Genomic DNA, 22,070 nt, shown 5'->3' with positions numbered 1-22,070 from the left:
TCTTCTTTATTAGCAATGATGTGGAGTACATGTCTGAGCTAAAGTGCCTGCTGCAGATGCGGTATCGATCACCCCTCTTGTCCGCAAAGACTTCTAGGACTCTACTTTCAAGCTCAGACGGTGGATATCCGCAATATCGGACCCATTCTCTTATCTGATCTATTGTCTTAGGGAAAACATGCATTATAGTACCTTCAGATTTATTATGGGTCTTCGAAGGGCAACCGCCAATGGAACAGGCAGGCATTGTGGAAAGTTCTGAAAAGTAAAGATCAACAATTCTCTATGAATACCAATGTAAACTCAGAACATGTGACTAGTTCCTTGCATGTACTGTCTTGAACAAAAAGAAATTGGACGCAAAATGATTATGGTACATGGCCTTACCTTGACGAACAAACAGTTAGATGCAGGGATCAGAGTACTTTCTTGTCGTACAACAGGGAGCAGTTCACCGGTTGCAAACTGAGGAGTTTCCTCGGAGTGGTCACGGAAGTTCACAGAGACGAAGAGCAGATAACCAGCACCTTCACGGGTTGACTAGCAAAGCGCAAAGAAGTGCTCATTAGAAATATGAAGTGGGTTATAAAGAATTCGAAACAGGGGTGTGTTTGTGAATGAATGACGTCTATATGTCGTGGCATTATGCGGATTGCAGGGGGCCGTCCAGCGTGAGGGGGGATGCTTGGCAGGAGACACGGGGTCTGGAGGTAGACATGGGAACAACAACCCATGCTCTATAGACCACTTTGAAGTGTACATGGTCTTTGGCACCTCTTGGCCTTTATCGCTCCCTGACAGCTCCACTTGGCAGCACAAGTACCCCGGTGCGAACTGCCTTTGATAGGGCGGGGGGGGTGGATTGGGGCGGTGGTCGTGCAGACAAGACTCGTTTGCCGCAGGGCCTCACCAAGGAGAGGCCATCTAACTGCATGTAAGAGGCAGGCTGCAGGATCTAGTACATGGAAGGCAGGGGGGTGACTTTATAAATACCTCACCCTCCCAGGAGAATATATGGGTGCAAAGGTTATGTGGATTGAAGGTGGGCGGCCAGCGTGAGGGAGGATGCTGGCCGGGGACATGTGGTGTGACAAGACAAGGCACAGGAAGACTATTCAATGGAGACGCACTAGATTCATTTAAAAAATGAAAACAACCATTGTTAAAATATATGTTGGGTTTTATTTTAGATCTTAATTTCAATTGAACATAAATAATAAACATTACACATTGTAAAGTTCCGGTTGCAGCACATCCAGGGAAAATCCGCGGTATTGTCCACTGTCGCTTGGGAAATGTCTAATGGCAAGTACCGCACAGGCAGGTATTGCTCTCCGAACGCGGTGTCCGAGCCTCCCGTGAAGCCACCAAGTGCAGCAACGATAGGCCACCAGCCTGTACCACCTGTGAAAATGAAAGATGCAAACTGTATTAAAATGACAAAACTTTCTTATCATTCTGCTTTGAAAAAAATTCTATCTAGAAAATGCACAATATGGACCCAATTTACATGCATTCGAATGATATGTAGATGTAATTTTATATGTGGGAGACGACCATGACATAGTAGTGGCATCTCTGACATCAAAACCAGAGTATACTTACTCGTTACTCGGATTACGCGGACGAACAGTGCCGCGAAGTTCGTGCATAAGCACCATCATCATCCTCAACACGGTCCGTGAGAGGCAGGCTTCCCTGAACTCTGGCAGCTCGGTGATGCATTGCGGACTTGGCTCGCCTTCCGAAATGTAGGCCAAGCACCCGGAATTTTCACGGCAGCAGCAGTTCTCCTCCTCAGTTGGCATTAGCTCGCACCGATTGCACGTGCACCAGGTGGAGACGCGTCCATGCGACATGGTCCAGGCTCTTCATCCGTTGACTGGTCCTCCCAACTGCCGTCCGAATCCCCATTGTTTTTGCGTGCTTGCCTTTCCAGTAGTTCTTCCTCTGTGTACTCGGGCTCGTACATATACGGCATTATTGTAGCCATTGTGTGGTAAAGAAAGTAAAATAATTTACAGAGATGGTACAGGTGTTCACAAGGCCTAGAAGTGGCGAAGGTAGCTGACCAGAGCACAGAAACGAGTCACAGAATACTCAAAGTAACACAGAGAGAGTAATGGAATCGAAAATCTGCTGCTGTGTGTTGTGAAACGGTGTGTTTATACTTATTGAGGAAAGAGGCGTCCTGCCATTTCCATGGCGACACGTCATTAGCTGAGGCGCAGCGATTGTTAACACGAAACGTGCTTTGGCGTTGGGAAATGGGCGGTACGCGTCTGCTGATGTCAGGCTCAGGGGCGGGGGATTTGATTTAGTGCCGCAAAAGCAGGTGAGCCAGGGCGATGCGGCAAGTGAGAGGATTATCAGAAAATGGCGGCTGATTTAGAGTGCGTTAATGGACGAAAAGTCGGGTATGGTCCATAGGAAAGTTTTCTACGATCTACCGATTTATGCTTAAAAACACATGGCCGAACCGTAGGGACAATAAAAAAAAAAAGTCCCGGAACTATCCTTTAATAACTGAATTGGTAACTAAAATAAGTGCAATACATACCTTTACTGACGTCACTCAGTGTGCTGGAACATGTGTTGGCATAAGAAAAGTAACTCTCACCTGCTCAAAAATGACCCAAATCAGATTGGAGGGTTTGACCTAATTCTGTTGTAAGAGACGTGGCTCATAGATCCTCCGGTGTTGAAAGGATTTGATATTCATCTGAATCCTGCTTATTAGCCATCCTCTGGCAGACCATCCTCTGGCCTATTAACTGCTATACAAATCTGAAAGGGAATGTCATCTGAATTATGGCTGTCCAAATAATCACATGCTTTTGGTAAAGGTAACGGCTGAGGGAACTGGGTATGCTGTACTTAACATTTATTGGAATTTGGTTGCTATAGTGGATAATGTGGTGTTTAGAGATTTAACAACTTTGCTTGACTTGGTTGCCCTAGACAATACAGTCTCATTGAATATTAGCTGGAGATCTGAATATCAATGCCTTGAGCAGAAATAACTTACCCATTGGGGGAAGAGCATACAGATGGAACATGTTTATTAAATCTCGTAATTTATATATGTTAAACGGTTTGTTCAGAGGACATCCCCCCCGCCCCCCCACCAAGGGCAACTTGGCATAATGGTCAAAGGGAATCAATCATTGATTAGATTTATATTCTCTCTGCACCCATTCCTGCTAAGAGGACTCAAACAGGGTTGCACGTTGGCCTCAAGCTTATTTAACATTTTCATATTTGATGTGGGAGAGATTTTTACTAACATTTGCTGTGACCCCCCCAACATTGGGAAATAACATCAAATATCTACTTTATGCAGATGATTTGGTTCTGCTGTCCCAAATGCCATATGGTTTACAGCAAATGTTCTATAAGCTGGAGCAATACACTGTAGCTAATAACTTGAAAATAAATGCAACTAAATCACAGATCGTAGTGTGTAACACTCTCAAGCGTAGGAAAGAGTTATTCCTGGATACTTCAGGATAAGGTACTTGGAGTGGTGGAACAATATAAATACTTACCATCACCCCGATAGTCCAGAACTGGGAACTGAAATGTTAACTACAAGCTCTCACTTCACTTCACAGGCCAAGATTCTTGCCTTCAGCTTCGGCAAATTTGCATTCAAGCACATATCTTTCTTTCAAATGAAAGTAGTGCCAATACTCCTATATGGAGTGGGGGCCAGAAGTCCATGAAATCGAGAATACTGGGACAAAATAGTCAAAAGGTTTTGTAGCTACCTAATTGCACCTCGCTTCCTATGATACGTTTTGAGTTGGGCTCATTATCCCTGCAGTCACAGACTCTGTGGAAAATGTGTGCTCTGTTGCGGAAGTGTCTGTTGGGCCTAAATGTACCGAATGTACTGAGTATAGTAGCACAGTATCTGCTGTCAACGCCAAGTGGGTTCCCCAGTAAGTGGTGCTCATTCCTCTTTAGTGCTATGGCTAATGCTGCCATAAACATTGAGATGTTGGTGTCCAACCCAGAGCTAGCAAAAAAAAAAAAATCTTTGAATATGACTGAATAATTAATCTAGCTGCTTGTCGAACATGTAGGGATTTTGATGCCTCAGTATTTGGGACGAAAAGACAGTGATGGCTGAATGTTTAATTAAATGCCCCTCGCCGCATATTTGACGGCAAAATATGCGGTTTCGATTTAATTTATGGCACGCTCGAGAGGTTCTACAGAGGAGAAATGTAATTATGCCAAACCAAAATTTCTGTCTATTGTTTAAACAATCAACAAAAAGAATCTCTTCAACATCTGATAGTTGGATGTACTGGTTTAAGTTTGCTTCGTATGAAATTATTTCAAAATGTCTTCATATTATATTCCGATGTGGATGAGATGGTCATTTGGAAATTGATTTTCACAAGTCCAAGATTGGCCGTAAACGTTGCTATTGTACATTTTCTTGAAGCAACTGTCCCTGACTTTGAATCTACATAAATTGATAAAAAGTAAAGAAAGTAAATGGCAAAGGGGATAATGAGTGATTATGGAATTAAGAGTTGTGATATGTAGTGAGAGGCATCTCTATTCTGATTGTAATGAAGAGGGTGAGTTATTCCAAATGCTATTTATTTCTATACATCACAGTATTTATTTGATTTACTTTAATGATCAATCATCAATGTTTTTATTTGATTCTTAGGGATTATAACTCACAATTTGTGATATTCTTTTTTTTTTGTGTTAATTGTTGCTTATGTGATGAGTTTTGCTTATTGTATATTTTAATCATATACATGTTATTTGTTTCTTCTATATGTTTAAATGTTAAAGATTTGAAAAGTTGTTTTTAACAACTAAGCAAATAAAAAAAATAAAAGTAACTACAAACTTTTGTCTTTTAAAAACTGAATAAAACTTTGAATGTTACGAATAGATGCTCTTTAAGAATGCGTATTTAAATCGGGTGTATATTATAAATATTTATATGTAAGTGTGTTTGTTAGCTACTTGTACTTACTGATTTCAATTGTACAGCTCACATTTACCCCTCTTGAGATCGGCCTGGCTGCTCTGACTACCAACATGTGTAGTACAGACCTTTACCAAAAGCTGGGTACCTATACCAAGCGGATACGTTTTGTATAGTCACAGTGTGACCATCAATTCTTAACTAAAGTGCTGCAAAGGGAATTATACATTTACTGCGACTCCAAAAAGTTGGCAGTGACTAAAACTGCCCCCCCTCACCCCCAGCACACCCGTTACTGCGACTAATCAAAACAGGGGTGTCCCCGCTCCTCTTAGTCGTGGTAATGTGGGTTGCAGAGGTGTGCCCCGCTTCAGTTAAACTGAGAGCGGGGGACAAGAAAGATTTAGGATAAGAAAAAGAAAGGGACCCTGTGGTGCAAGTGCCGACCCACGTACGTCCGTGGGAACAGACTCCACAGGATCGACGGAAGTCAGCAGCACACTTTCGTGTCCCGTCTTTAAGGTAAGTGGCTGGGGGGGGGGACAGGGTAGTGGGATGCGGGCCACAGTGAGCCAGCTGATCACTGTGCCGTGCCGTAATGGTAGGTGAATTCTTTGTTGGCGGAATTACGGGTGCCGTAGTGATCACATGGATTCCTGCAAAGTTCTTCCTTGTAAAGGTGTTCATGTGTAACTTTGATTCCAGAAACAAAATAAGGTACAAAGTGTAAGTAAGTTCTTACTTACCTTTTGAGTTGCTTGTTGCCCCTCTGAAAAGTATAAGAAGTTATTTATGTACCTTTTTGAATTGTGTTCCACTTCTCTAGAAAGTAATTGAGTTGGTATTTCTTCAATCCTGAATAGCTGTTATCATTCTAAAAGTGTAACGTAAGATTTTGCGTTGCCTGAACACCTTAATGCCTTTCCAAAATGGTCTTAGAGTTCTCACTTATCCTAGAGTTGCATTCTGCCCGTCTGAAAAGTATAGTTTTTTTACTGACCTTAGAATAGGCACTCTTCTGAAATGTATAATTGAATGAATAATAACTTTATTTTTGAACCATGAAACTAGTTAAATTACAACATTCGTTAAAACAAATCTGTGCCTAAAATTCCATTATTACATTCTGTTGCGTAATATTTTCACAGAACTGGTAAATCTTCCTGACCAGGGTCAACCCTAGAACCTTTTGCTTTATTAGTGGGATATTTGTCCCTAATAACTCAGTGAGTGAGAACCTTTGTCACACTCGCAGAGTCTTTAACTTTTTTTACGGGTGTCATTTTCCTCTTTAACAACTGATTGACAATAAGTGGCTGTTGTTGCTGGGTTGCCCTAGGGGTTCCCCTTTTACTTTATTTTGCTAACCTGGAGAGAACTACAGTTCCCAAGGGTAGAAAGGATCTTTGGATCCCTTTTACATTTTATTCTGTGAAGCCCGCTCAACCCACCTTATGTGGAGTGCTGGGGAGATGCAATGTATCCCCTCTCACACTAAAACTGTAACAATTCATTACAGGGATAAGCTTACCTTCAATGGCTGGTGGCAGTGATGCCTTGTATTAATTTGGTGCAGCTTTACCGCGGGCTGTGTTCGCAGCTGCAGTAAAGGCACCTAAAAGTGTTAATTTTTCATAATGGGCCAGTCTTTTTTTTTTTGTTGCCATTTTAGTGTTTGTTTCTTCCCCTGACATCCAGTGCGGAAAATTCGTTATTGATTTTTTTTTTATCTTTGGCGGGAGTCCCCTGGACTCCCCGTCCAGGCTCCAGTCTGTCTGTGAGGGCAGGAAGCAAGGGAGGAGTCCAAAACTCCCCAGCCCTTTGTTTTATGGCTTGCTTGAATGGGGACCAGTGGGGGGGCTGGCTGTCCTGATTGGACAACCAGACTGCCCCTTGTAAAATGCGGGGAGAGAATGCAGAGGTTGTTATTCCCGATTTTAAATACTGCGAACCTGGAAGCTGAATAAAAGTTGACCACTGGAATCAAACCGAAGAGGACGATGAAGGAAAACCGGCTGAAATGATTTTCAGCGACCAGAGAGCCTGCTTTGTAACAAGAGCCTGCTGTAGCCCCTCCTTCCAATCGACCTGGGGACCCTGTAAATGACAAACCCGTCCCAGATGCTGGTGAGACCCAATCGACTCGAGAAGACCTGCATTGTTGGCCATCCTACACGTTGCTACGACCTTGCATTGCTGCAATACCCTGGGACCTCAAGCCACTGTGCCGTTCAGTCTTCTAAATTCCGAATCTCGCTGAAACTTGGTTGGCATCCTGGTGGATCTCCAAAGACACGAATAGAGTCTGATAAGTCCCCTCAACAGTGTGTGGGACCTGTGTAACGACGAGAATTCAACCGTGATCTTCTGTCTTTGTGCTCCGTGAAAAGGCCCCAAAACCGCATTAAGCCGCGAGGGGAAACCTTGCCTAGAGCCTTCATCGATCCCTGCTGCAAAGTTCCTTCTGAGGTCTTGTTTTCAGTCACTACAACAAGGAATCCACTGACCAGCTATTTGGCTGCAGACTCTGATGTTGTCCTGCTGCAAAACTCTTCTTCAATGCTGAGGTACTGCGTTGGCTTGGGTATGTACTTCTCCAGCATGGGGTCTGGCATGGATTCACATGCTCATGAATATTCCCCGTCAGGCTGGGAGTCCTCGGTAAAGAAAAAAATCAGTATCAGTTTTGTTTCTGATCTGACTTTCTTAGTAACCAATCACTGATCTCTGGGTCATACTGCCCCCAGCCAATGACTGCCCTCTCCCTAAGCCCCGCCTCTGGCAGCCATCCTCAGATTTTTACCGCACGCTCAAGTGTTGGGAGTCCTCGTGCTTTAGCTCAAGTTTTTGCTGCGTTTTCGCGCTTTTTCAGGAGATTTTCTCATTTTTTCCGATTTTTATCGAGCCTCAAGCTCCACCGTTTCTACTTCCGATAACGGGGACCCGTTTCGGAATTCTTCTACGCCCCTCAAGGGTGAAGTTTTTGTCGGGTTTACGCTTATTGGAGGATTCCGGAAGATCTGCGGCCTACCTCAACGGACATGGCCCAGGACAAGGGAAGCTCGACGCTCGGATCCAAGCTGTTCAGGTGCTGCCCTGGATGCGGATTACAAAACATTTTCAAGGAGGACGAGCATTCGTGATGTCTCTACTGCCTTCATGAGGACAAGACTCACGTGGAGAAGGACTGTGCGTTCTGCAAGAACCTTTCGGAACAGACCAAACAAGATCGTCGTTCCGCCTCGCCGCCTGGCTGGAGAAGGGCACAGCAGGTGAGAAGGCAAAGAAAAAGTCTGAGCGGGCTTCTAAGTCCTGTGAGGGCGCCCCGGCGACGGGGGCCCAACAGAAGGCCAAGCACAGGCTCTTCGGCTGCCAGGCAGGGCGCGACTTCCCCGGCATGTTCAACCACGAGCCAGCGCTCTGGTTTGGGGAAGAGGAAGTCCGAGAACCTGGAACCTCCACCCCCCCCCCCCCCCCCCAAGGCGAAGGCCCAGGACGCACCTAAGGTGGTGAGGGCTTTGATCCAGCCGGCAAAGGCCTCTATCGAAGTGGTCACTGCGACCCTGGCGAAGCCGGCTGAGACTACGCCAGTGGAAACTGCCTCTGGGCCCAGAGTATCCCTGCCACTGCGGAGGGAATCCTCTTTCCAGCCCATCGTTAAGACCCCTGTGAAGTCCCTGGTGGAAAAAGAGGGGGTCTGGGGTGGTGGCCATTACAGACTCGGAATCAGTTTCTGAGGAGGAGCTGGTGGAAACAGAGAAGGGCCTCAACGAGAGGTTCATAGGCCTCAAGGAGGGGTTCGAGAAGGTTCGATCCCAGGGGGCGTGATCGAAGATGGCGACGAAGAGGGCCCAGTGGAGCGGCCATCCCGTCCGTCGCAGCCATTACCCGAGCCCCAGGATAGCTCGGCGGCCATTTTGTTGGCGATCCAATCCTTATGTACCGAGATAAGGGTGAGATTACCACAAACCCTGACGGAGGATCCAGAACCAGGCCCGTTGGGAAACCCTCCGAACAAGCGGAGGAGAGTCCACCCCCTCCCTGCGAGGCCTGTGGACCCCTCATCCCCCTCGCCGGACCCTAGAGAGGATACGGCGACCGATACAGCGACGGGGACAGACGGCGGCGATGAGACAGCGGACATCCCGCTATCTTATACCCACTCTAGTCATTTTCCTCTCCCCACTCCACACTTCGTCCTACATTGCCCACTGCCCCCCCTTTCTAGCCACTGGTCTCTACCCCTCTGCATTTCTAACTCCTACAACTACGACCCTTCTCTAATTGTCCTTCTCTATGATCTTTGGTATGCGATCTTCCAGAACTCCTTTCCGCCTCACCCTCCCCCCCCTCTCTCCTCCCTTCCTCCTTCTCCTTTCCCTCCTACTCTCCTCTTTCCTCCTAATGCCTAGTCCTCTTCACCATCCTCACCCCCACTCCTCCAGTTACCCTCCTTCCTTCTCTCACCGCCCTAACCTTCTTTACCCCCAACTGCCAACCACTCTGCCTTTATGAACACTGCTCTCGAACGCCAGATCCATCTGTAATAAAACTGCAGCTACTCTTGACTTATTCTTTCGCCTTAACCTTCATTTCCTCTGCCTAACTGAAACCTGGATTCCCCCTCACAACACCTCTGTCCCCGCCTCCTTAACTACCTCCTCTTCCCCTTTCATCCACACCCCCCGCCCCTCGGGCCGTGGTGGAGGCGTTGGTCTCCTTTACCACCCCAAATACATCTCCTCCTCTTTCTCTCCAACTCTCCCTTCTTTCCCTTCCTTTGAATTCTTCTACAAGTCCTTCTCCGCTCCCCACCCTATTTCATTCCTGGTCATCTATCATTCCCCCCCCCCGGCCCTCTCTCTTCTATGAAGACCTTGATCACCTCCTCTCGCTTCTCTCCCTCCCCCTCTCCTCTATCTGTTCTTGGCGACTTTAATATTCATCTTCCTTCTCCCCCTCAATCCTCTCCCCTCTCCCCTCTACTCCATCCTTAATTCCTACCTCCTCTCCGCCCTTCCTTCATCCCCTACTCACTCCTATGGCTCCACCCTGGACCTCATCTTCAACTCCTCTTATCCCTCTTCCCCCGTCTCCGCTCTTCCTGTTTATCTCTCTGACCATGCCCTACTCTCATTCTCCCTTTCTCCTCTCTCACGCTCCACTACTACTAATCCCTCCCCTCCAACCTACTCACGTCATGACCTTCGTGACTGTGATGCTATCCTCTTCTCCGACACCTGCTCTTCTTCTCGTCCATCACTCCAAGACTTTGCTTTACTCTCTGCAGATGATGCCCTATCTTCCCGTTCCTCTTCTATCTCCACTTCCCTTGACCAACTCCACCCTCTTTCCCTCTTCCGTCCTACCCGGAAACCTTCTCAACCCTGGCTTACTTCCCATCTACGCTCTATGCGGCGCCTTCTCAGAAGATTAGAGAGACTCTTGCTCAAAACTCCCTTGCTTTCTAATCAAACCTCTTACTTCTCCTACCACGCACTTTACAACTCTTGTCTTGCAGCAACCAAATCCTCCTACTACTCCAACCTTCTCCAGTCTCAGGCCTCCCACCCTCGTCGGATCTTTCAAACTCTCTCGCCTTCTCTCTCCTCCTACTCCTGATCCCTCTTCCAATTCCACACTTTCTCCTCTGGACTTTACCAACTTCTTCTCCTCCAAAATCCTCACCCTCCGGCAAAAAATTAACTCCCCTCTTACTCCCCTTCTCCTCCTCCCGCCTCTCCTCCTGCTTCCGTTATGTCCATCTTCTCACCCGTTTCCCCTTCTGAAGTCTCCTCCCTACTATCCAAAGCCCACCCCCTCTGACCCTCTCCCCTCCGCTCTTATCCCCAAGATCTACCCTCTTCTTATCCCTTACCTCACCACTTTCTTCAACTCCTGCCTATCCTCATCAATCATTCCCTCTCCCTTCAAGCATGCAACGATTATTCCTATTCTAAAGAAGCCCTCTGCCGATCCACTCATCACTGCTAACTACAGACCTATCTCTCTTCTACCTTTCCTTTCTAAGCTTCTTGAGCGCCTTGCCTACTCTCAACTCTCATCCTTTTTCAACACTTCCTCTCTCCTTCCTCCTTCCAATCTGGCTTCCGTCCCACAAATTCCACTGAAACTGCTCTCACCTCCATCCTTAACTCCTTCCTCTCTGCTCGACATACCAAGCAATCCTCTATCCTTATTCTCCTTGATCTCTCCACAGCTTTTGACACTGTCGATCATCCACTCCTCCTCCACACACTTTCCTCCTTCGAGTTTAAAGACCATGTCCTAAACTGGCTATCCTCTTACCTCTCCTCCCGTTCCTTCACAGTTTCATGGAGGTCAGACCTCTCCTTCATTCTCTTATTTACGGTGTTCCCCAAGGCTCTGTACTTGGTCCTTTCCTCTTCTCTCTCTACACATCTGTAACGCTCACCTGATTCTCGCAGAGGCGCCGGTCTTGACTGGGCGACTACCGTATCTTCAAAGGTGATGTGTAGCACCCGGTTGGCTCTTTGGGCTGGACCTCTGTGCACTGTATGCCTGACGTGTAGAGTAAGATGTCTGCAGATAGAAAATATGGGGTTAATGAACTGGGGTTATTGGGGTGTCCCTATCTCTTTCCTCTTCTCCTCTCCTGTAGACCCCCAAAGGTTAACGCTCTCACCTTAGGTAAGTGAATGCCGAGCTCTCCATCTGCCTCGGGGCAGGGTGCTGTAACCAGTTTCTTCACTGGATAGGTAGCGCAGGCCTCTTGACTTCAGAGGACTGCTGTCCGTCGTTTACTGCACGAACGGTAAGTTTCGAGTCATTCAAATGTCTTTAAAGTCTTTAGTAATGATCACTCTTGTTTTGCAGGGTTCCGGCGATGGCGGATGACGGACTGAAGTGAGTTGAAGATGGAGCCCGTGTGATGAATAGAAGCGCCTGGAAGCACGTAAGTAAGCGCTTGTTGCCTGCTTCACTATGCGCTCTAACTGTCTTTTTATTTTGCAGGTACGAGTTCGGAGCGGCTGCAGGGTGCCGGAATACCCACTGGATTAGATGTGGAAAGGAGTAATGGCACGTGAGTATTAAAGTTCCCCAATGTCTTTAAACGCACCTTGTTTTGTCTTTCAGATGCGGGATGCAGCGCCGAAGGCCTCCGGAGCGTGCGAAGAGTTGGTAAACTTTTGTCTTTCAGATGCCGGAATGCAGTGTGAAGACCTTCGGAGCGCACGAAGAGTAGGTAAGCCTTTGCCTTTCAGATGCCGGAATGCTAACCTGTTCTTTCTTGTCTTTATAGGTGTTGCTGAAGACTGGATTCAGGATGGTAAGCCTTTGCCTTTCAGATGCCGGAATGCTAACCTGTTCTTTCTTGTCTTTATAGGTGTTGCTGAAGACTGGATTCAGGATGGTAAGCCTTTTTCCTTAGGCCCAGGACCGGATGCAGAAGACACGATGAGCGTTCTGCTGCAGAGGTTGCAGAATAACGCAAAGCAAGATTCATCCACCGGGTGTGGTTTAAATAGCCTCCTGTAGTGCTTAGGTGTCTCCTTCCACAGCCACGCCTAAGTAAGAAAAGAGTTCCTGGTAAGAAAAGAGTTCCTGCCTTCCAGAAGAGTTCCAGTGTTCTGAATCTAGGGAGTGGCTCCAGCCCCACCCAACAGGAAAAGTAGTTCCAAACAGAAGAGGATCAGAGGCTCAACTGGCAGGCAAGTAAGCAGCATGGTCTGCTGAAGGTACGTCCACCCAAGCATTATGAGCCCGGCGCTTCCAGCGCTGGGACTGGGCATATTTATGAGCCTGGTGCCACTGGCGCCAGGACTGGGTCCAAAAGGTCCCAATTGGGACTGGTTGGCACTCGGAACCTGGGTTATGGATCTGCTTCCAAAGGAGTTGGGAAAACCCTGACCTTTTGGAAGCAGAGATCATGACAACATCCCTCATTGCGCCTGTCATCTCGTTTGACATCTCCCACCATTTCTATGCGGACGATACCCAACTCTTTCTCTCCTCCTCCTTCACGACCGACCTTCACCTTAAGCTCTCATCCTGCCTCACTGCTATCAAGAACTGGATGTCCTCCCGCTTTCTCTCGCTCAACACCGATAAAACTGATGTCCTTTTCTTCCCCTCTAATTCTCTTCTCTCTCCCTCTCCTCCCCCTTTCATTCACTTTCCTCCCTCCAATCTCCCTTTCTCTCCCCAAGCTCGTAACTTAGCCGTTCTCTTTGACTCCTCTCAACTTCTCGCAACACATTTCACTCACCTCTCGCACCTGCCGATACCACCTCTATAATAATAGTAAAATCCGTCCCTCCCTTACTTTCCACGCCTCCAAACTCTTAATCTCCTCTCTCGTCTTTTCCCGCCTCTTCTACTGCTCTTCTTTACTCTTTGGTCTTCCCGCTTCTCAGCTTGCCCCTCTTAAGTCCGTTTACCACTCGGCTGTTCGTACCCTTTGTCTCCTTACCACCCGTGACTCCATCTCCTCTTCGCTCTTACCTGGGCTGGCTACCTTTCCACTCACAGCTAAAATTCTACTTTCTCTTCCTTGTCTTCAAATCCCTCCATGGTCTTGCTCCTCCTTATCTCTCCTCCCTTCTCTCCTTCTACTCCCCCTCCCGCTCCCTTCGTTCTGCTGACCATTTCCTTCTCACTGTACCTCCATCCCCCTGCGCTTCCTCCCGTTTCCGCTCCTTCCAACTCCTTGCTCCCCTGCACTGGAACTCTCTCCCTCTCACAATCCGCTCTACCACAACCTTCTCATATCGCACTTCCCTTAAATCCCTCCTCCATTCTCCTCCTTGAAAACTCCCCCTCTGCTCTCTCCTCTCCCCCCTTCCCTGATTCCTCTTCCTCCTTCTCCTGCTCTCTCCCTTCCATTTTTCCCCTCTCATCCATCACCACCCCCCCCACATCTAGTCCCACTACCCTTTCCCCACCCCTTCCGTTAATTGCCCTTTCCACTGTTTTATTGAATGACTCATGATGTAAATTTTTGCTCCCACTGTTACTGGTTCTTATCTTGTATTTTGTTGTTCCAATGTACAGCGCCTTGGTGTAAAGCGCTGTAAATCAATCAACTTCCACTTCCCCGCCGGACAGCGAGGGCAAGAAGTTGGCCTCCATGGGACGACGAGTCATCTCGTCGGCGGCAACGACGATTAAGGCGGCCAATGCCTTAGCGATCGTGGCCCGCTACGACAGGGAGCTCTGATTCAAGATGGCCCCCCCTGCTAGACTTCCAGCCTGACGACAAGAGGGCGGAGGCCCTAGAAATTCTGCAGGAAGGCGAGGTGGCGTCGGATCACGCCATAACGGTGGCAACGGACATTGCCGGTACCGGATTTCGCCAACTGGGCAACGGAGTTTGTCTCCGACGACGAGGATGGCTCAAGGCGACGGACTTTCGCCAGGACGACCAGACCAGAGTGTTGGACATGCTGTTTGACGGGAACAACCTTTTTGGTAAGGCGGTGGACGAGTCTCTACAGGCCATCAAGACTGACTCGGAGACGGCCTGGGCCCTAGGGGTGCTTCAACAGCGATGGCCCTTTCGGAGCTCCGGAGGCAGACAGGATGTCTCCAAAGGATCCAGCGGTGGCTCCTCCACTTACCGCCAGCTGGCCCGCTCCTCTTCCCAGGAGTCCTACAGAGATCGCGGCAAGCAAGGGGGATCCCGCCGTCGGCGGCAAGGCCGCCTCCAAGCAAGACTGACCCGGCCGTGTTGTCGGGCCCCCACCAAAGCACCCCGGTGGGAGGCCGGCTGACGAAGTTCATCAACGTGTGGGAGTCCATCTCCACCGACCGTTGGTTGTTCGACACCCTGGCCAACGGGCACTCGCTGGAATTCCAAAAGAAGTGCCCTCGCATTCCTCCCGTGGCCAGGAAGGAGAATCACGTCCCTCAACTGCTGTTGGAGGTAAGGGCGATGCTCAAGAAAGGTGCCATCGAGCTCGTCCCCAGGAGGCTCCGGGGCTCCGGTGTACTCAAGGTACTTTCTCGTCAAAAAGAAGACAGGCGGTTGGCGCCCCATCCTCGACCTGCGTCGGTTAAACAAATAAATCAAGGCGCAGAAATTCAGGATGGTCACCCTCCAGCACGTGCTGGGATAGCTGGAGGACGGCGACTTCCTATCGTCGTCGGACCTAGAGGATGCTTACTTCCACAGCCCCATTCTAAAAGGACACAGGAAGTTTCTCAGGTTTGTGGTTCAGGGACGCCACTACCAATTCAGAGCCCTACCGTTCAGATTAAAGTCGGCACTCGGGATATTCACCAAGTGCCTGGCACCAGTGGCGGCGTGGCTGCGCCTGCAGGGGATCCACGTCTACCCCTACTTGGACGACTGACTAAGCTGGGCAAGGACAAGGGAACTCACCGTCGAACACACAGCGAGGACCGTCCGGTTGCTCACAACTGGGGTTCGCCATCAACTACCCCAAATCCCACCTGGTCCCATTGCAAGTAGCACTGTTTCTGGGAGCGGAGCTCAATACAGTGGGGTAACTGGCCTCCCCATCAGAGGAGAGGACCAAGACCATCCTGGGCAAAGTGCGGCGCCTGTTAGCCATAGACGTGGCCAGGGTGAGGTCCATCAAGTCCCTTCTCGGGATGATGTCCTCATGCATCTATCTTGTACACCTTTGCAGACTTTGGATGCGTCCGCTACAGGAGTTCCTCCACGCCCGCTGGTTTCAGGCGACGGGCTGCTTCAAGGACAGGATCCCTCTCGACGAGGAGTTCCGTCGGGCGATCCTATGGTGGGGCACCCGTGCCCACCTCACTACAGGCACGGTCTTTCAAACCCCGGTGTTTCAGGAGACGGTGATGACGGATGCCTCTTTGGAGGGTTGGGGGGCCCACACCGGAGATCTCCACACAAGAGGCCTTTGGCTCCCGGAGGAGAGGTCCCTCCACATCAACATTCTGGAGCTCCGAGCAGCGTTCTGGGCGCTCAAGTCGTTCCTTCCGTCCCTCAAGGACAAAGTGGTGAGGATCTTCACCGACAACACCACCACGATGTTCTACATACGGAAGCAAGGGGGCACCAGATCCCCAGCCCCATCTAAGGAGGCCCAGGATCTGTGGCACAGGGCCATTGCCCAGGGGATGTTTCTGGTTCCCTTCCACTTGGCAGGAATAAACACCATCGCCGACTCACTCAGCTGGGAGCTGAGCTCGTGCCACGAGTGGGAACTACGCCAGGACCAGGTGGGTCGGCTCTTCAACGATGGGGCAAACCCCAGATCGGCCTGTTCGTGACGGCGACGAACTCCAAGTGCCAGAGGTTCGCCAGAAGGTTCCCACAGCCGAGGAGCATGGGCGATGCTTTCTCGTTCCCCTGGGACGGCCTGTTTCTATACGCGTTCCCTCCGTTGCCGTTGCTGCTCCGCCTCATCAACCAGCTCAAGAAGTCCAGGTGCAGAATGATCCCCTTCGCACCGGTGTGGCCGAGGCAGATCTGGTTCCCGGACCTTCTGGACTTGTCAACGTCCCCGCCAGTCAAGCTGCCGGCGGACGCGGATCTTCTCTCCAGAGAAGGAGGCGCCATTCTCCATCACGACCCGCAGTCGCTGAACTTGCAGGCCTGGCTCCTGCAGCACTAGAGTTTGGAGGGTACGATATACCGGCTGATTGCAGAGAGGTTCTTGCAAAAGCCAGGGCGTCCTCAACTCTCAAGTGTTACGGTCATAAATGGAAGAGGTTCTCTGTCTGGTGCCGTGCACAGAAGATTAACCCTCTGCGGATTACGGCCTTAAGTACTGCCGTACCTACTGTTGCTGGCCAAAGCTGGACTGGCTCACGCCTCCATCAAAATACATCTGGCTGCCATCTCCCGATATACCAGGACTACGGGACAGGCATCCTTGTGGTCTCATCGCCTGGTGAAGGAATTTATGAAGGCACTATTCCGATCATTCCCGCCGGTGAAGGCTCCTGCCCCGGCGTGGGAGCTTTATGTGGTGCGACCAGGCTCATGGGGAAGGGGGCCCATTCGAGCCTATGCATTCGGCGCCTTTGAAGTTCCTGTCATGGAAGACAGCGTTCCTCGTGGCCATCACCTCCGCATGACGAATGGGAGAGATCCAGGCCCTATCTTGCAAGCCTCCATACTTGACTTTTCATGACACGAAGGTGGTGCTGAGGACGCACCCCTCCTTCATGCCCAAGGTGCCGTCGGACTTCCACCTCAACGAGCCCTTGGTGTTACCAGTTTTCTTCCCGTCGCCTTCGACGCCGGCCGAGAGGACTTTGCACTCGCTGGATGTAGCTAGAGCGCTGAAGTTCTACGTGGACCACACGAAGAGTTTTCGAAAGACGTCACAACTGTTCCTGAACTTTGGGTCTGTGAATCAAGGGAAGGCTCTCTTGAAGACTTCCATTTCCAGATGGCTCTCCGGCTGCATCATGCACTGTCACCGGTTGGCAAACCGACCGCTGCCTGGCCGTCCGAGAGCCCATTCGACCAGAGCGATTGCTGCTACCACGGCGTTCCTGTCTGGTGTGCCCCTGCTGGACATCTGCAGGGCTGCTACGTGGAGGTTGATGCACACCTTCACAAGATTCTACTGCTTCGTTCGGGACTCCAGGGAGGAGTCCAGGGTCGGCCAAGCAGTGCTGCGCAACCTGTTCGCCTAAGGTGAGCCTGGTGAGGAGGTAAGAATTGCTTAATGTTGAGTTTTGGATGTAATGCTTAATGTTGAACCTTTGCCACCTCCCGTGGTTGTGCATGTGTATACTGCTATGTATTCTTTTATTCATGAGCATGTGAATCCATGCCAGACCCCATGCTGGAGAAGGAACAAGTTACTTACCTGTAACTGTTGTTCTCCAGTGCGGGTCTGGCATGGATTCACATGCAAACCCTCCCACATACCCCTCTGCGGCTCTTCACTTGGTCATACTGCCACTTTGTGTGCTACCAAATCTGAGGATGGCTGCCAGAGGCGGGGCTTAGGGAGAGGGCAGTCATTGGCTGGGGGAAGTATGACCCAGAGATTAGTGATTGGTTACTACTAAGAAAGACAGATCAGAAACGAAACTGATAATGATTTTTTCTTTACCGAGGATTCCCAGCCTGACGACGGGGAATATTCATGAGCATGTGAATCCATGCCAGACCCACGCTGGAGAACACCAGTTACATGTAAGCAACTTGTTCCTTACCTTAAGCCTGTTAGGATTTCTGTGTATCTGTGGGGTGTTTTCTGTGATGAGTCCTCTCATCCAGTCCCATTGCTAGAATCCTGCTAGGGTGTCTTCTTCGAAGCCCCTGTACCCTCTTCTAACTCTAAAGTAGAGTACTCACCTGTTTGCCCAGTTTTCCTAAGGAACTCTGCCTTTTGCTACTAAAGAACCTATTCTGACACTGGCTGTTGGTCACTAGTCCTAGTGACTCCCCTTCTGCCACTGAGAACACTCATGCTCCAAGAATAAGGGAAAGTCTTTGAAGAGATTGGACCGTTTGCCTAGAAAAGAAAATTGGTGTTTAAAAGTTACTTGCTTGTCAAGAGTAGGTTGGTAACTGTAATTTTTACGAGTGAACAGTCGCAAAAGTTCTCATCTTGAATATGTGATGCACTATTCTCAAAAGTATGGTTAACATATTTTCTTCCGTAGAAACTGTTTTGACAGTCTAATAGAAATTAGATGTGAAGGTATATATTACACTCCTGTGATTAGGTTGTGCCTCTTCCCAAAAGTAGTGTTGGTTTCACCAGATTCTTATAGCTTGGAAAGATCTAACCTGGACTGCTTGTGAGATATAAAGTATGCAGGTTTTACGTACCTTGAGTTAGCTGTGTGCCATCCAAAAATAAGTTACAAGAGTTACTGCTTCTCTGTAGCTGTCTTTCACTGATCTCAAAAGCACCTGTAATTTAATATTATATCCTTACGTTTTACTCACCTAGTATAACTATGTGTTATCACAAAAGTAGTTATCGGTTTTTACTGCACCTGGAATAAGTGTTTCACTATTCACAAAAAGTACATTGTCCAGTTGACTGATTAAAGTGATTTGTACAGAGTCCGTGTATAACTGGTAGGGTCTACTACCCTTGCATTACTGAATGTAATTGTGAAAGTAACCATTGGTTTTTACTCCCCTAGAATAGGTGTGACCTAAACTGAATGTGTATGAAAAGGTTTGGACTTCCCTAGAACTACTGTTGGGTATTTCAAATAAGGTCTATACTTGGGACTGTGTACCTTCAAGTATAGTGTTGTGTTTTTATATTGTGATTTCATATAATGGGTTAGTGCTTACTTACCCCTAGATATATCTGGGTCTACCCTAAATCCTTTATTTTTACAATACAAAGTGCTTCAGTGTTTCTTTGGACCATTTGTATTACAATTTCATTTTTACTGATTCTACAGCCCTCTCCCTCCCAAGATGAGCCTGGCTGCTCGGTCTACGCTACCATGAACTCAGGTTCATGAACTACAGCCTTATACGAAGAGTGGAGTCTTGTACTGCCTCAGTTGAATGGTTTTACTAAGCCCTTAGTTGGACTTCAGAATAGCTGTCCTAACACATTCCTTTTGAAGAAAAAAAAACAGTATTTGAGTCAACACGGTTGCAACCGATAGGCAACCCAAATAAGTTACTTGATTAGTTATCTAATAAATATTATCTTGATCATGAATTAAAAACAAAAATACATAAAATAGCCTAATTCATTAGAACTTGTTCAGTCAGCCAAACTTTTATTCGATGTAAAAACCGTCAAGATATACAATGATAAAAACATCCTAAAACATTTCATCATACAATTCATAAGATAGCCAACAACTAAAAAAAAAACAATTGGAACATTTTCACGGGTTAAAGTAATGGCATATAAAAGAAACCTGAATCGTAAAGCAAAGACTAAAAACCAATTACCAGAAATCTGACGGGTAGTGTTAACTTGCAGTCCCTACAGTTTATAGAGCAATACATAGATAAAACCGCCTCATTTACTCCATCATTGCCTGTCATACATTATGGGCACAGATTCTACTTAACTCCACCAATTGCCACCAGTTTTTAAGTTGGTCAGAAATGTCCTTCTGATATGAATTTTCCAACAAAAATGTAATCGGCGCAAATCAGTAGAACACACAGATGTAAATATGAAAGAACACAGTACATTAGAACTCTGAGGTATTCTTTAGAATCTTTTACCTGTATAACCGCACTCTGTGTATAACTAGCGGTTGCAAAGATGCCAGGGGGTTCTGAAGATAGTCTTAAAAACTTGTTATAGTATTGGCAAATCCCCATTTCATTTATTACAGGTTTCCGGTAACGTTGTCTCTGGTCAAGTGTATCGGGGCAAACCAGTAAATGAGTCAACATTTCAATACCTGATCTGCACATGGGGCATAATACTGAATCATTTTCATGATGCAATCTAGTAAAAAAAGGCTGTAAGATCCCCCAATTTCACACGAATTTATAGTGGGCGTTCACAGGGTGGAGAGATAAAATCAAAATAAGTGTGATCACACACGGACTGCAGAGATTAATAATCCGGACCCAATTTAAGCAGTGCAGCATTACATTCTAACCTCTCGCTTGATTTTTATTATCACCTCCTTCAAATCAGAGGCCCAAGAGCCAAGACAAGCTCTTGGAGATTCTCTTGGCTCACAAACCCTTAGAATCCCAAGAGTATTTTCAAGTGTGAGGTCCATTTAACACTGTTGGCCCATATTCAATGATAAGTGTTTTGCAGCTTCACGATAGTGAGATCCTCTGTATTCCACAAACGTTCCCAGTATAAAGCTGGTTTGTAATCCATTTGGTCACCTATCGGAACAACATTGAATTCAAGTTGTAAATGTGCTTGGCAAGAGAACTAACTTTTTCAAAAATGTATGTTCTATGATGGCTAGTTCTACTCCATAGGTGGCTGCCGACGAGGCCTGCTTCTCGTACAGGTCCAGTGCTGGTGATATTGCTCCACTGCCATGTCTAGTAAATGATTATCGGATTGCCCCACTGTATTTCTCCAAATTAGTTACTGCTTCTCGAACGTGATGAGACCATGCACCAGTGTCTTTTGAATCTGACACCCAAGTAGTCAAAATATTTAACGTCCTTTACTTTTAACAGCAGAGAGCAGTGTTTGGCAGACTGTGGCTTAAACACTATTTTTGCTTTTTCTGCATTAGTTCCAAATGCAGGTTCTTGCACCTTAACAAATTCGGTTTTTAGATCTAATGAAAGCTATTTTATGGAAGTAGTTAACTAGAAACCTTCTCACTACACAGCACATGCATTCTTCTCAGCCAGGACCTGTAGATGGATTTGGCTACAAAGTGCGAGGTGTTAGGCTCTTCATGCCTCTTACAGTATTCTAATGCCCCGTTGACCCTTCTAACTCCTTTAGTCTGAGAATAAGCATGCGGCATGCCCATACTTGACTCTAAGGTTGCCGTATCTGTGGCAAACATAATGAAATGGAGAGTCTTGTTTGGGACCTACAGGTTTAGCAATCTGGGTGTTTTTGATTGCTCCAGTTTCTCGTATAATGGCCCACTCGCAGGGCCCCTGCTATTAGAGCATATAGTAACAAACTGGCTAAACTGGGTGTAATATCTAGATAATGTTCAAAACCGAAGGCCTCCTTGACCCACAAGTATTGTTGGTCAAAGCCCACAAGTATTGTTGGTCAAAGGAGAGCTTTGTACAAGCTACCACCATAGCTCTTCTGTGGTTAGTTGTGCAGGCCATTTTCACCTCTTACTTACTGGCAGGATTCATACTTTAGGGTTGATCCCAGTACTGGTCAAGTCCCAGTGTACTACAGCATATTTAATTTACTTGTGCCACAAGGTGGATCAGCTACCTTCCAGTAATAGAAATGTTTTATAAGTAATTCATTAAACGTGTAGTCCTGGTGCTGTCCGGATACAAACCCAGAGATGCAGAGGTTTTACAGCAATTAAATACTGAATAGGGCACACATCGCATATTAGATGCAGTATAGCGTTCACAGCACTATTTGGTTGCACTATGATTGATTTTTAAGAATCTATTTTCTGCGACTCCCAGGGTTGACTTTGCAGTGCCCCAAATTTCTGCAACATACACTGCTGCTGGTATGACTTTTAGTCTATGTAATTCGAA

The 22,070-nt window shown here is 47.6% G+C and overlaps 1 protein-coding gene across 1 annotated transcript in view; it reads left to right on the top strand.

Moving 5' to 3' along the window:
* Positions 1–22,070, top strand: part of TM9SF2 (transmembrane 9 superfamily member 2) — a 993,889-nt gene that overhangs the window by 213,521 nt on the left and 758,298 nt on the right. The window lies entirely within an intron of this gene.

Source organism: Ambystoma mexicanum, chromosome 7p (genome assembly GCF_040938575.1).
Source record: "Ambystoma mexicanum isolate Mex_15411 chromosome 7p, UKY_AmexF1_1, whole genome shotgun sequence".
NCBI classification, from domain to species: domain Eukaryota; kingdom Metazoa; phylum Chordata; class Amphibia; order Caudata; family Ambystomatidae; genus Ambystoma; species Ambystoma mexicanum.
The sequence above is the reverse complement of the archived record's forward strand: the minus strand, read 5'-3'. Positions and strand labels throughout refer to the sequence as shown.